Here is a 15,975-nt window from a genome sequence, read left to right on the forward strand (position 1 = left end):
AGCTTTGAGCACTCCGCGAGGCTTTTACTCCATCAACGAGCAGCCCCGGAGGAGCTCCCCCGTGGGCTCCGCACCGCCCGCTGCCTCGGATTTTGGGGGGCTGCCGGCGGGGGCGGCTCCCTCCGGGGGTGGCGGAGCGGGGGGGGGGTCCCCCCCGCCCCGCGTCCCCGGTCCCCCCCCGCTCCGCCCGGTCTCGGTGCCCCCCGTCCCCGCCACCTCCGCCCTCGCCCCCCGGTGTGGGGGCGCGGAGCCGTTCCCGCGCGGCCATCGCCCCCCGTGGCGGGCGCGCGCCGGGGCGTGGCGCGCCGCCGCCGCCGCCGCTTTCCCATTGGCTGCGCCCCGCCGGCGGGGCGCCACTGGCTGGCGGGAGGGCGCGCGCCGCGCCGCCGCGCCGCCCCATTGGCTGCCGCGCCGGCCCCCGCGGCGCTGTGGCGCGAAAGCGGCGGTGGCGGCGGCGGCGCGGGAGAGGAGGGGCGGGGGTCCGGGAGGGGAGGGGAGGGGGCGCGGGTGGGGAGGGGAAGGGGGATGGGATGGGGACGGGGACGGAGGGGGAGGGCGGGGAGAGCCGGGCCTTTGTCACGCGGTAAGTGGGGGCCGCGCCGGTGCCGCTCACCGGGGAGCGCGGCGGACAAAGGGGCGGCAGGGCCCGGGCGGGGAGGCGGTGGCGGTGGTCCCGCAGGTCCTGGTGGCCCCGCAGCCTCTGGCCCGGGGATGCCACCGGGACCGGCCGCGGGAAGCGGCGGCTCCGTTCACACCGCGTTCGGGCACCGGCTTCGCCCGCCGCGGCTCCGGACCGGGAGCGGGACCGGGAGCGGGGCCCCGGCTCCACCGCTGCAGCCGCACGGAGCCGCCCGAGCGCTGCCCGGAGCCGCCGGGAGCCCGGCCCCGACAGCGCCGGGAGCCGAGCTCGGGGCGCGGGGACCGGGGAACTGCGGCAGCCGGAGGGCTCGAGGGAAAAAGCCTCGCAGCCGGCTCCGTTCGAGCTCGGGGGGCTTGGTTCGGTTTGGTTCCTCTTCTTATTTTTTTTCCTCAATAAAAAAAGAGCTCCTCTACCCATCTGTGTGATTCTGCTCGCCGGGATTTCTTCATTTTATTTTATTTTATTTTTTTCCAAGTAACGTTGTGATACTAAAATATAACGCGAACAATATTTGTACCTAACCGTGTCGGTGGTGGCTGGGGCTTGGGATGAACCCGCGCGCTCTGGCTGGGAAGTAAAGGCTTCAGTTCTTCATTTTGCCCAGGGATCTCCTCACTCGAGCGCTGGTTGTTGGCTTTATCTTGTTTGCAGCCCCCAAACAATTGCAAACTGGTCTTGCAAAACCACAAAACGTCTTCGCGCGCATTTAAAGCACAAAACCAACTCGCAGTCTCGTTTGAATACACCAGACGGAAAACTTTTTAATCAGTGTTCACCGTGCTTGGTGCAGCTGGATTCAAAATGGGGCTTTAAAAATAGTGCTGCCGTGATATTTCAGCCCGATACCTGAAATCTGAGATCCTCGCCGTGGTGGCGGAAGGAGAAGGTAGAGAAAATATAAATGCATCATGTGCGAGCCGGCCAGGCAGATTCAGAAGTTTATTTGATCAAGTGACAGGAGCCATCGCCAACATGGCTTCCCCTGGCCACAAAGTGTTGTGTGGGGCTTTCACGAGGAGCGCAGGGCTGGAAACGAAGGCGTTATTTCGGGAGGAAGACTGCTGCTCACTGTTTGAATGCGTTTTAACTCAGCTCAGGTGGTTTTTTGTTCTGTTTTTGTTTTGTTTCCTTTGGTTGAGTTTTGGAGAAATCAGGCTGCGTTCCTCGCTTGGCTCCCCTTTTGCTCAAGGAGCTCTTTTTTTTTTTTCTTTTGCCATGGGGGGAAAAAAATCCCCAGTAAGGGAGCAAAATGGGGCAGCAACCCAAGCGTGAAATCCCTGCGGAGAGAACAATGCGAGCCTCTTCTCCAGGGGCTGTTGTGCCTGGCTGGGGCAGGGGCGATGTCCTCAGCCTGTGCCAGGGGCACCTGGTGGGAGCTCCCCCAGCCCCTCCGTGGCTTGCAGTTGTGGGAAGGGAGAGGTACTTTTGGGTTTTTAACACCTAGCACTGCCTAGATTTTGATGCCCAGAGTTTATTCCAAACAGCCACTATTTATTAGTAATATTTTAAAAAAAAATCTTCATTTCTTTCTCTACAAATTTTGGTAGAACACCGGCCTTTGAAGAAAGGCTGAAACATTTTGGTTTTGATTTAAAAAAGATAGATTTGGGGTAAAAAATAGTTATCTTGTTTTATTAAAAGCGCAGTTAGCGCTGCTAGCTGCCAAAGTTTCATAGAGTTTTCTTTTTTGTTGTTTTGTTTTAAATTGGTTTAATATCTTAAAATATATTTATTCTCTAGCCTGAGGTTGATAAGAATTCAATGCCTTCCAGCTCAAGCAAGAGTTTGTTTTTGATTTTGATTTTGTCTTTTTATGAATCCTATCAGGAATAAGTGTTCCCCTATCAAGGTAACGCTCATGAAACCAGCTGCTTGAATTAGCCATTAGTGCATGTGCCCTCTGAAGAACATGGTCACGATCCTTTGTGTCGAAAAATGTGTTTTCCCTTCCCAGTATATGTTTTATCAGTTGCCCCTTATTATTTTTCCCAAGATCAGAAAGCAACCTAATGTTAAATACAGTTGGGTTTTTGTTTCTGCTCTGGTCCTCAGGCAGTTGAGCCCATGAATTACAGAGCCTATGGCAGGCTTAAACTACCTATAAGGCTGAAGGCTGAGCTGCAGCATTATTGGCTCCTCCTGCAGACATTGCTGCTTATATCCGAATCATTTCCCTACGTCATTTCAGTTATTCTTTATCTGCTTTTGAATAAGTTAAGCTCAGCCTCCTGGGTTTCTCACAAAAGCCATGCCGTGTAACTGTTTCCGTTGCAATGGGTTAGCTTGGTGTAGGGTTCATATTTTTAGGGATAAAATGGTAGGGAACTTTGATTATGAGATCTGTTCAGATTGGTATTGTCAGCATAAAATGGCTGGCACAGTGATACTATGGAAGGAAATACCTATCTTTTTTTTTTTGTCCAACTTAGGGTTTTCTGACAGTTAATTACTCAATGAAGTTTGACCTTTTTTTTTTTTTCTAAAACATTTTTATGTACAGCCCAGTTATTGAAGAAAAAATAAAATAAAATAAAATAAATGAAGTTAAGTAACTAAAACTTCTCCAAAAATAATTATTTAAGTAGGAGAAGAGAGATCTGTAAAAACAAAAATAGTCTGCATCCCCGTAAGGCGTAACCTGTGAAAATAAATATAAGTCTTAGTCTGACAAAATCAAAGAGCATACATCCAGCCCTGCTCTCATGCTAATTAATTCCTGTTTCAAAGCTCAATTTACATCTCAATTGAGCAATCCTTGATACAACTGGGGGGGACATAAATATATTCTAAACTAAGTAGGAGTTTTTACAAACTTCAGATTCAAGTTTTTCTTTAAGAAATATTTTTGGTTTCACTGCAGATTTTTTTGTTGTGTGTATATATATGTATTTGCAGCAGTAAACCGTTTAGCCAAGCTTTTAAATGTTTTTAAAGTCTTACTTAAACCAAAGTTTGAAAATCCAGCAGAAAAACACGAAACAAATTGCACATTTAGGTAAAGCCGTGTCTGCAGGTCTAGTGTGAGGCTACTTTTTGTAAGTCTGCTCTGAGTCCATTGTTTGAATGTATGGTCATTTTGTGGGAGTAAAACCGAGCTCACAGAATGTGCACAGGCACAGCACTAGAATGGGGTCACAGAGGCCAGAGAAAAAATTCAGCTTTCTTGCATCAGAGCTGTGATAAAGCCCCAGCCTATATGTAAACATCCACTGAAACTTTCTGATAGGCAGCAGTTAGAGGCAAGGCTCATATCTACCTTTCTTGCCATAACTTAGCAATGTAAAAACATACTCGATTTATGCTAGCAACGAAACACCAAAATTTGTTTATTTTCGTTCTTTGGATGAAAAAAAAATAATTGTCTGCAACAGTCTACTTTTTTACATTAAATGATGGATCTGAGAAAATTCAGAAGTTTTTTGTACCCTTTTGCTTCAGCTTTGTTTGGGTTTCTAATACTAACAACACTGAAATCCTGATGTTGAACTCAGGCATGGTTCTGGTCAGAATCTGATCTTAGTTTCTTCTCAAAACAAAAAAATCCAAACGTCAGTTTTGATGGTAATGAAATGTAGACCTAATTGAAATGAGTGCTAAAGCTGCTTAATTAAACCATGAAATTCTGGAAATTTTAGTTAAATTTCTTGCAGCACTGGCAAGACAGTAAAAATACAGAACTTTTCTTTCAAAGTAAAAATAAAATAAAAATAATCGAATCTGTATTTTGAAGGCTACGAACAAATGAAGACGTTTCAAGTCAGTGGTATATTTTAATTGTGGGATCGAATACAGCACGTTTACGCTCTGACTTTTTCAGTTTAATTACGCCCTTAACGCTGCCTTCGGCTTCCAGTAGCCAAAACTTGCCTAAATGCTGCTGGTCCTTAAAATGAGGCAGCTTTTGCTGAGCTGTGGCTATTTCCTCGGGGAGGGAGAAGTGTGTGGGCAGAGCCTGGTGGCCCAAAGCTCTCCTGGCCCTGCAAGCCAAAGGCCACCAGGTGCCCACTGGGCTTCTTCGCCAGCCGGCCCCTGGCCTAGTGGAGAGGTTGCACCATGAGCTACGAGCAGGGCTGTGAAACGCTCGTTTTGGGAGAGCCAGAGCAAAGCCAGGCAGTTTTTTGGGGTGAAAACATCCCCATCTTGGTATCTGGCTTCCCCCACGTCCTGCTGGGGCTCTGGGAGGCTCCCCGCTCGCTGGGGGGTTGCTCGTGGGTGTCCTCCTGTGAGTACCGGCTGCACGTCGGGTGTCAAAGTCCAGTTGTCTCAATAATTAGGAAAGAGGGAGCTACCCTTTCTTTCCCGCTAGAAAACTACGTTTCTGCCCCATGCATGCCTTCAGACAGCTTAGGAACTCTTCTGAGCAGGAAAAAAGTCGTGGCAATCTATAGCCTAAGGGAAGATTTTGTTTTCTCTATAAATTATGAGTGAAAAAGGAGTGAAAAAGATATGAGGTTTTATAACTGAAATCCCCACAAGAACCCTATCCCGTTTCCCTCTGCTACAAATAAAGTTGCGATTGATTATTTTTATTCTCATACAAAATGCTGGGTTCTGTTTTGTTGCATTGGTGGTGGGATTTTTTTTTTTTGTTTGATTTTTTTTTGGGGGGGTTGGTTTGTTTTAAGTGCTGGACACCTTGTTGCAAACCACTGCCATGAGCAATCGTACCGGTGCCCGCGTTGTCTCATCCTCAAGCTCCAGCAGCGCCCAGCGCAGCAGCGTAGCAAGCCAGGGCTTGCACTGCAGCTCTGCAGCTGTAGGTCAAGCAGGGAAGGCGCTGAGCACCTCGGAGATCTGGTTATCAAATGACTGTTGCTGCTTGTAAACATCCAGCATGGAAGACCCGTACACAGAACTCAAGAACCTGTGCTCGCTCCTGGCGTTGCATTCAGAACTGTTGAATTCCTAAATTAATAAAGCTGATCTTTCCTTTTGGGTTTGCACCGCATGTTGTGCCCGTGGGGTCTTTCTCCTGTATTATTTTGTTTTTTTTCTAATGTGTTAATTTAATAATAATTTTTTGCTAACACATTTTCTGATCAGTTTTTTTTTCATTCATTTTTCTCAAAACAAACTTTATCGATTATATCTCTTTTTTAATTGTTTGTGTTCTTTTTATACACTTTAAGGGTACAAACTTCCATAAATCTTGCAGAAGTACCTCTAAAATTAAGAAATACTCTGAAAGTCAAGAAATAATTACAACAGAGTAAAACAAAAGTTTTTTGTTTTCTTTCGTTTTGTTGTATGAGAGATGAAATATTTCTTGCAATTAAATTCTGAAATACAGCACTTGATATTTTGGGGAGAGCCATTCTTTTCCATAACCCTTTTTATATGATCCCTTCAACAAATTAGGAATAAGCTTTAGACATGGCAAAATTTTGTCCTTATGACTGCACTAGAAATCACCATCAATGATGAATCAAGTGAGAGATTAAAGTCTTTCCTTGCCTTAGAGTGAGTAATTGCATCATATTTAGTTGCTATCTCAAATTCAGGTTTGTAAGAAACTCAATTCAACTGAGAAAACCGCACCAGCAGAAAACAGACTGACACAAAACCCTAAACCCATTTCATCTGGAGGCAATGTTCCCTCTCAACAAGAAGTTGTTGTCCTAGCACAAGAATGGGTTCCCATATAGGAAATTTCTTTTTAGGAGAAGTTCAACAACTTTGAGAGAGACTCAACAGAGCTGTGCTGCCAGAAGTACCCTTGGTGGAGGTGGTGGGGCTGCATCTGACCGCAGCCACCAAGGTCTGGCAGAAACACGGAGATTTGCTGGCCACTGCGGCTCGATGGCATCCCAGGGGTGATGCTGCCTCTCCTCTGACACAACCCAAAGTGGAATCCACAGGGAAGGGTTCTTTAGGAATCGGGAAATTTTCCTTCTTCTCTTCATCATGTCTTTTTTAATAATAATAATAATAATAATAAAAATAAAAGAACACCAACAGTGCACCCATGGGGGCAAACCTACACTGTTACAGCAGGTGGTAGGTGGCTTCAGAGATACCATCTTAATTCCAAAATGCACGTTTTTTTATATTCCAGTTTGACTTTGGAAGTCCTTCAATAGGGGCTGAATAGAAAAGAGTGCTAACGGTTAAAACCCCAGATATTTAATGAGCTTTACAAACCCACAAGGTGGGTCCCACAGACACATGGCCAAGCCAACCGATAGCGTGAGGGCAGCGGAGGACCTTGCTGTGACAAACACCCCATCCCCACACAGCTGGGCTTTTTAATAGAAAACTTTTTGGGGTGAGTTGGGTTAACCTACCTCCAGCTGAGTAAGAGGGGCATTTACTGCAATGATCCTACAAAAAATAAAATAAAATAAAATAAAAAAAGGGGAAGCTTTCAAAATGGTTAGGTGATGCTTCCCTCTCCTTGGTTTTTACCTTGGAGTTCAGCTGCTACAGGTGACAATTGAAGAAGGAGGCTGCTGGAGCATCACCGAGCCAAGGGGAAAGACACCTTTCTGTCTTGGTAAGGGCAGGGATGGAAGCAGCGCTACCCCAGCAGGTGTGCGGGGTTCAGGTGGTCCCTGACCCCTCGGGAAGGCAGCAGCAGCAGCTGGGGGGCAGGAGCAGCTACCCAAGGCAGCCGGGTGGCTTCAGAGCTGCTGGGCACTTCGTGTCCTCCCCTCTGGGCTCCCTTCCCCTCCAAAAAGCACTTTGGGTGGTTGCTCTGTGGGGTTCTCCTGCACTAAGATGGTCCCTGGGGTTCAGCCTTTCCCCCAAACTCCCCCCAGCTCCATCCCCCAGGGCCGGGGGGGACACGGGATGGGGCAGCCACCAGAGGTGCACCCGGAGCCCTCTGGCCAGAGCTCCTCCACAGGAGCTGCAGAAGACCAGGAGGAAAAACAGCAGCCATCATTGGTTCAGTGCAGTAGCAGAAGGGAAGACACCACCAATATTTTCCTTTGCGTTGACCTCACAGAAGGCGCCCCAACCTCTCTGCAAACCACCCCAAAAGGTTTTAGTGCGTGCGTGCTTTACATTAACAATCGGGTCTATACATATTTAAATAGGGACATCATTAAGCTTGTGCCTGTTCAGACATATGCCCCTAGCAGGGGTGCTGGCTTCTCTTGTTTTCTTTGGCTGTGGTCTCAAACAGGAGATAGCAGAGCCAGAGGAAGAGTGTGCACATGTGTGGATTCCCCCCCAAAAAGTGTATTTTACATCCCCACATCGGTAAAACACAACGTCCTTCCCAAGTGCTGTAGGTAAATCTGATCCAGGAGAGAATGGCAAACTAGGCAATGATTTTCAGAGCATTTCCTTTTCCTCCAGCAAAAGCCAAAGGGAAAAGGGCAGCAGCCATTGAAACAGAGCAAATCACCCTGTGGGAGCTGTGCCCCCAGACGGGCTGCATTCAGCACACCCAGGTTTCTGCCACCCCCCAGATTTTTCTTTTTCCCTGAAATGCAGCTCTGCCCTCCCTGGTGTCTGCACATCCACGTTTTCAGGGCAGCAGCCTCCTCCCTGTCCAGCACAGGTGCCTGATCCTGAACTTTGGTGCCTGTTTGCCCAGAAGCACCATGACAGCCCCCTGACGATGACGATTTTCAGCCCCAGACCCTGCCCTCCTTTGCCCAGCTCACAGGCACTGCTTTCCTGTCTCATCCACTTTTCCTTCCCACCCCACTCCCCTTTCCAGCTGCTGACCCTAAGCTTCCTCCCACTTGCCCTCCTCCAGCTGTAGCACCCTGTGCCCCTGCTCCCCACCTGCCTTCCTCCCCTCTCCTCTTCACCAAGCCTCACCGAGTGCCTTCAGCCCCCCTGCGACTGGCTTCTGCCCTGCATCTGCACCCAGGGCGCATGGCCGCAGCTTACACCTCCTGCTGCCCCAGCTGTGCCACGAGTCAGAAGCTGAAGCCTTTTATCAGGACTCCTACAAGCCAGCCACGTCTCGAGGGCACCCCAGCTGCAGGCTTCCCCTTGCATTAGCTGGTGCCACGCTTGTCCCCACCAGCCCTAATATAACTGTGCTTTAGGCAATAAACCACGGGGAAGGGGCTCTCCTGGTGCAGGTCTCCTCACCAGGGAGGGTTTTGGGGAGAGCAGAGAAGCCACTAGGGGTCCGCAGGAGGATGTGGTGGCAGGGACCCCTGGGCCAGGCGCAGCACAGGGCTGCTCACCGCCGAGAAGCCGGCTGGGTGCTGGGGGAGAAGCAGCACGGAGCCCGGGCTGAGAGGAGGAAGTTAAAAGCAGACGAGATCTTTGTGGGTTTGCAGTAACTGGTGTCTGACAGGAAGAGTGAATTCATGCCGGCATAAAGGGAAGAAACAAGGAGGAGGGCAGCAGTGAAAAATCCATATTGTTCACTCAGAAACTTAACAGTCGCCTGACTCCAGAAGAAAAACAACGAGTTGGTTGCAAGGAGAAAAATCAGGCAGTTTCTGTAGCTCTCCCCAACTTAAGGTTGGTTCCTTATTCGCTATTGTCAACACTTCGAGATTGTGAACATCACCCTATGTCCTCTGCACATCTCCGCTCTTTTGAAACTTTACAGGTTCCACGGGTATTAATTCAAACGTTACCACTTTGTACCTGGCAAAATAGCATACAAATGGATTCATCCCACAACAACTTTCTGTGAGGAGAAACTTCACTGCGGCAGGAGGTGAGAGGAGGTGGCAGTGGGACCGAGGGGCTCTGAGAGGGCTTGGCAGGACAGGTTGTGGAAAATGCTGTGATCGAGCAGAAAACTCCAGGAAAATCCACTGTCAGGTCACTGCTTGTCCAGGCACAGCACCTTCTGCACCTTCATCCTGCTCGGACCCACCTTCCTCCACAGGCAGGGCTCTCAGCAGATCGTTCCCTGCTGTGCCCAGGGGTTTCCTCACACTGCTTCTTCAGTAACTTCCAAAGCTAACCCTGAGCTTCCCACCTCTCCCTGCTGCCTTCAGCCATGCAGTGTTTTCCCCTCTCCCTGCTGGTCCAGCACCGTTCAGCAGGGCAGCGAGCAGTCCCCTCCTCATACCTCCTTCCCTCCTTTCCTTCAGGGCATTTGCTCTTCTCCCAGTTTCTGGAGCTGATGGATAACATTCAGCTTTTGCCACACACCCAGCAACCCCTGCCTTTCTTATCCCCCCCTTGTAAATGACACGTTTTCTCTCATCTTTGTCAAGGAGGACCTGGATTTGAGCACAAAGGCAGTGCCGATTTCGGCAAGGCTCCCTCTTGCTGCAGCGGAAGGCTGTCTCCTCAGCGAGGGAAGGAGATGAGAGCAGAGCCTTCCCTCATTAGCTCTGATCTATTGCACCTGGAGAAATTTGGGAAATTCTTGGGCAGCTCTTCACGTTTCCCCTCGCATTCCTCGTGATTAGTAGAAGATCTTCCATGGGTATCATCACCCGGAGAGCAGGCTGGCAGCGTCCCTCAGCGAGCGCCCGTGCTGATATTCCAGCGGCCAACTCATAAAATTATCGCCGTGGCCAGCAATAGCTCATCTTCCTCACCCAGAGAGAAGGCTGTGGCCAAAGGACCCCGGTGTGGAGCCGGAGGAGGTTTGGGGCCACTTCTTGCCCGGGGTGGCCGCTCAGCACGCACCCTGCACTGATGCACGCAGCGTTAGCAGTGCAGCGAGCGGGACGGGACGGGACGGGACGGGATGGCGGTACAGCTGCTGCGGCTCAGTCAGCCCCTCCTGACATGCCCGCCGTGAAAGGCAGCGGGGCTGCGGGGCAGTGCTGGTGGAACTAATGAGCTAAAAGTGGAACACAGGAGGGGACGGCAGCAGGTGGCTTCGGCAGGCGGGAAAAACGAAGGTTTCCATTTCCACATGCCGCGGAGGACGGCGCTAGCTATGTGGGTAGGTATTTGAGTGGAAAGCCTCCCTGCCGCTTGCCAGGCTGGGGACAAGCAGGGCCTGCTCTCGGGCGCTGGGAGCCTCCCCCTGTCTCCCCCAGCGGCCCCGGGTGGGTGGCCGGTGATGCCTGGGGCTGGGGCCACCGGCGGCTGCCCTGGCTCCGCCGGGGGAGCTGGTGGGACGAGAGCAGCCCTCTTGCTTTTTTCTGCTAAGCGCTGCGACCGGAGGCTGTCTCAGCGGCAGCAGCAGCAGCTGGGAGTTATGTTTCTCCTTCAGAGCCCACAGAAGGGAGCGGGTTTCACAAGGGGACACAAAGCCCTCCAGGGACACCACGGGAACGACACCGATCCTGCAAAGGGGTGTGCGGACGGCACCGCAGCGTTACTTGGGGAAATCACCTGCAAGCGGCAAGCGCGGTTCCAGACTTGTAAAAGCACACACACACAGCACTATGTGGAAACTTTTCTCCTTCCTCACACTTCTGCCCCCAGAAACAACACGGGGAAAGTTTTTTACTTCTGTAAACACACATACCTTACAGAGGGGATATCTGAAATGCTCGGGGTTTTGGTGACTTTGCCTCGCACCCCATAATGGCAGTGGCTGGGACCAGAGGAGCACCTCAGCCAACGAGGGAAGCGCAGTGGTGGGCAGCCACCAGATCCGTTCTGCTCAGCCTCCACCAGCCTGGCCCAGCTCATCCTCAGGGTAGTGTAGAAGATTTGGATGGAGAAACAGAGAGTGGAACAGTCTCAAAGGATGTATTAGTCAATCGGGATTGCTTTTTTAAAGAGGGCTGTGCCTACCATGCCTTGGAAGGGCTGCATTTGGAAATAGTGCTCGGTGAGTTTTTCAGGGCAGGGAAGGGGCAGGCAGAGGGGAGGGGAGCTCTGGGAAGGATTCCTGCAGGGCCGGGACCACGTGCTGCCACTCCGGGCATCGCTGCACTTTATGTGGTCCCAACCCCTCTGGTTACGATGGCCGAACCTGCCCGGTTGTGTTTAAGAGCCTGAATAAAATACATGCTGCACCCTGTTCTGCCACACATCGCAGCCAGTCGCTCTGGTGGGGCAGGAGAAGCTGCAGGGGCCTCCCGGCAGAGCAGCAGGACGGACTCCTGTCCTCGGCCTCCTCCTCTCCGTCCTCCCTGCACCTCTGCCCCAGCAGGCTGCCAGGTTCCGCAGGGGTTTACAGGAACTGCACATATTGCAGCAGAAAGGGAGTCCCCATGAACATTCCCTTAGAGGACGGGTATCACCTGGCCAAGAAAAAGCCAAGGGTGCCTTTTAAAAAGTTATAGAGAGTGAATTCAGGCTGGAGCCAGGCGTGCTCCTGCTCATCCATTCTTCCCCCGCCCTGGATGCTCCATCCATGTCACCTCCTTAATCCTCATGATTTCCAGTTAATTACTCCTCCCGTGCATTAGAAATGCCACACACACGTCCCCTTCCTACACAGCAGAGCGAGGCCCCAGGAAGCAGGACACCGAGGAGCGTGACAAGGGAGAGCCGCGCAGGGCCCGCGGTGGGAAGATGCTGGGAAGAGGCTGAGGGAGGAAATAATTGGGCAAGGCCCCGCCTGCTGCGGGGAGTTCATTTACAAAGCAGGCATGTCTTTCATAGGCCTGGCAATTTCCAGCTACCTGCCTCCATCAGTTAATTAAACTGATTAATGATATTCATCATCAGAGAAGACTTTGTCCAGGGCTGTGCCTTTGGATGAAGCCGGGGCCAGCTGCCTCCCTGCCGCCTGCAGCAGAGGTGCCCAGTTTCTCCGGCCTCGGAGAGCTCAGCTGGTTGTGGTGAGACCAAAGATGCATTAAAAACCAGAAGTTTAAGGGCAGATTAGCACATCAAGGTGGATTCTGCAATACTTTTTCTTTTTTAAAGCAATGGTATGGGAGTGTTTTGGTGTGCATCTCCAACTGCTCTGCAACGTGCAGCGGGCAGGCGCTGGAAAAGTGCTTGTGAAGAAGGTACGGGCTGGGAAAGGGGGTTCAGCCTCTCCCGCTGACTGAAGCAAGCTGTGTTTTCCTTCATTGCCTGCATCCACGGGAGGAAGAAACCTCTTGGTGTTGTGGTTCCAGAGCCAGATCCTTGAAAATGTCGCCTGTCCTGCAACATCTGCTTGGGACCAGGGAGACGGGTCCTTTAGGACATCCCCGTGCAGGTGCAGCCACTCCTGTGCCTTCTGCGTCTGTCAGGGCTGCTTTAGCCTTTACAAACCTGTCTATAGATTTTAAAATTGTTTTATGGATCCTCTCCCAAATTGCCTGTTGTCTTCTAAATAAAAAACTGATGGAAGAAGGGTAATTATCTTCATCTTCATACCCAGAAAGCCAATATGAAACTCTGCCCACAGTTACCCACAGAGGCTGAGGCAGGAAATGAACCCAGACCTCCTAAATTCCCAGCACATCAGGCAACTTTATCCCAGCAGAAACTTCCCCCTCCAGGGCATACTCTCAGCTATATCAGCCTCTGGTCCAGTTGTCAGCTCCACTAAGGTTTTGTCTTTTTGTTTTTGAATACCTGTTTTTCTCGTCTCCTTTCTAAGACCCCTCAGACGGCTTGTTGCACGGGCTTGTTCCAGCCTCAAGTTACACACACTGCATTTAACACTGACTGAAAATCCAGACTTTGAAAGTTTTAAAATAAAACGTGGGATAATCCCTGCACTTTACGTTCCACTCTGAGTGAGAGATCAGGGCTGGGTGCTTGTTTTTAGCGAAGCTTTGTGCTCACCACCTTTTCCCTTGAGCACCAGCAGCTAACGCAGTGGGGCCAGCAGCCCCTGCCCTGGTCTCGCAGAAAAGCCTATGTCAGCCATTTTAATTATTACTTACACTTACCTTAAACTTGTGAAGGACACAAGGCAGCTTGCCTCTAGCTTAGCCAATAACTCTTTTCCACTTGCTCTAAAGAGCCCACAGGCCTGCTAGGTCCTCCTGATGCAGTCCACCAGGAAGAGGTTCAGATGTACAAGAATGAAAGGTTTTAGAACATGAAATGCGGGTTATAACCTGTTTTCTCTGCTCTCATTCCCTCTTTTCTAGCCAACAAGCAAGCATTCAGTGCACTGTGCCTGTGCAGTGGAAGCAGAAGGAAGACAGTGAGAGCAGGGGTACAGAGCAGTTACCTTGGACCTGGCTGCTAACGGGAAACACCATTACCTGTTCGTTACCTGTAATTAACCTTCTGCTAAGGTGAATGCCTCGCTCAAGGGAAGAAAAACTGTTAGAGGTGTTCATGCCCTCTAGAATTACATACATAGTTCAGTAGAACTGAAGATGTATTTGATGGACAGTTAAAGTCTTGGGGGTGTTTTTTCGTTTGTTTTTAAAAGAGACCAGCTTCTGAACATTTACTACACAGTATTGTTTAAACCACAACCTAAAAATGCAACCTGGAAGTTCCTCATAGAAGAGAGGATCCTCAGCCAGAAGGAATTCAACTGTAGAGTGACCATGGGATTTCACAGCTGGGATTTTTCAGTGCAATACAGATTAGCTTTTGGTTCTCAGGATTTTAGGCTGTGCAAGTTACCAAGCAGGAGAGAGTGGCTGCCAACAAAGTTCTCCATTCTGTTGCCATTCTGCTACAGTCTGCTTCGTGTCAACATATTCCAGCAGTGCATGTGAGATAGCCATCAAACCAGTTGAATTTTCCCTGATGAAGGCATTTTGTGTATTTGTTGTGAGATTAGATGCTGCACAATATTCATAAAGATCCGCCTTGTCAGTATAGCGGAATCGCATATCTCCAACCATGCTTCAGTGAACAACAGGCAGTGGCTTTTTTTTTCCCTGTGTGAATTGCTGCTGTGAGAGCTGGGTGTTTATTTCCACAGAGCCTATGAAAGAGAGCTGAGCTTTTGCAAATTATTAAAGCCTAAGAGCATGTAGGGTGTAAATATCAGTAATATTTAGCTGTCCTTCAGGTCCTTTTTATCTCCGTGAATTTATAAGGTTTCACCGTGAAAGAGAGAGGGCCAGCTTACAGTTATTAAAGTACAATAAATAAGCATCTTTTTCGTCACCGTGGATCTACAAACCAAACCAGCAAGAGTGGCTCATCGCCATCATGCTGAGAATGTGAACAAAAGAGGAGCAGTGCAACAGTTGGGTCCCAACTGCCCATGCAATACTGGTGATAGTACATCCCATGTATTAAGGGACCAGGTTTACAAGAGAAAAATTCAGCCTGGAAGTTTTGGCAAATCATAAACTACTGAATTTGAGATGTTTAGAGAGTGTGCATGCTGGCCCTATTGCAGTGCTCGAAGGAGGATGAGATGGCAATCTCAGACTGGATGTGAGGAACAGTTGTAATCGATGTTGATTCTTGATGACCACAAGTCTTCTCTATTTTTAATCCCTAATGTATCAGGCAGCTTCAGTAGGAAAATTCAAAAAAAGGGGGGGAGGGGGAGAATAATGGGGAAATAATTAACCTTAAAAAATAAACTTACACAGGAAGCACTGCTAGCCCTTTTTCACATGGGAAAATTTATTTCCACTGTAGCCACCCTTTTTTTTCCAAGAACCGATTTTAATAAAGTTTTACATATTTTAGTTAATTACCTTCTTTAATGTTTAGACAGATACCTTTTCAAAATTTGAATATGAAAAGATACCTGCTATTAGACATCAAAAATGTAGCCCCTCGTTAATACCAGAAGGGTTAAGAAATCAGCCTGTGTAAGGCCATCGCTCACCTTCTCATCAGGAGATTGTACAATGGACCTGCTTAAATGGCTTACAGCCTCTTCTAGGACACTAGAAATGGGCAGTGTATCTGCAATTTTTAAAAAATGAATGCTTAACATCTTTTATCACCTATCTAAAGCAGAGGAGGATTAAGCTTATCCATTACAGTTTAATAAGTTTGACACAAACTGAGGAAGCGTGATGATGGTCTTTTCTGCGCTGCCTAGACATACTGCTGACCTAACTTCAGGGAAATTGCACTTTCCACCTAAACTTGATCCAAGTGCTGTATTTACAGCTCTGTATGAGACAGAGAAAAGCATCCCTCTGCTGAAACTGACCATCCCTTTCTGGCTGTAGACAGAGGCAGTGCCACCTGAAACACTTCACAGAGAGGTACAACATACACAGCACGAGAAATGTCTAGCTACTGTAGATGGCGTGGCTTGAAAATTTTGCACTCTCCATCACACTTCTGTTTAGAAGACAAGGAGGTTGACTATGGGCACAAGGGAATTCTGTTCCAATCAGTTGCCCAACACCACCACAAAAGTTATTTTCATAGGAAGCAGCATTATCCCAGACTGCTCCTTTCTCTAGCCCTGAGAGCTCCGGTGGACTGCGGCATCTAAACAGAGTGGGCAGTTTGGTAAGAGCTGGATCCTCCTCCACAACAGGAACGTAATGCACTGCTGTGGTTTGTTCATTTGGATTCTGTCTGTCCCTATCTACCGAAAGCAAAAAAGAGGGTGTAAGTATACATAACTATTCTTTTTTTGTGAAGCCATGCAGTAGAAGGTGCTT

This window comes from Cygnus atratus, chromosome 2 (genome assembly GCF_013377495.2).
Source record: "Cygnus atratus isolate AKBS03 ecotype Queensland, Australia chromosome 2, CAtr_DNAZoo_HiC_assembly, whole genome shotgun sequence".
Lineage (NCBI taxonomy): Eukaryota > Metazoa > Chordata > Aves > Anseriformes > Anatidae > Cygnus > Cygnus atratus.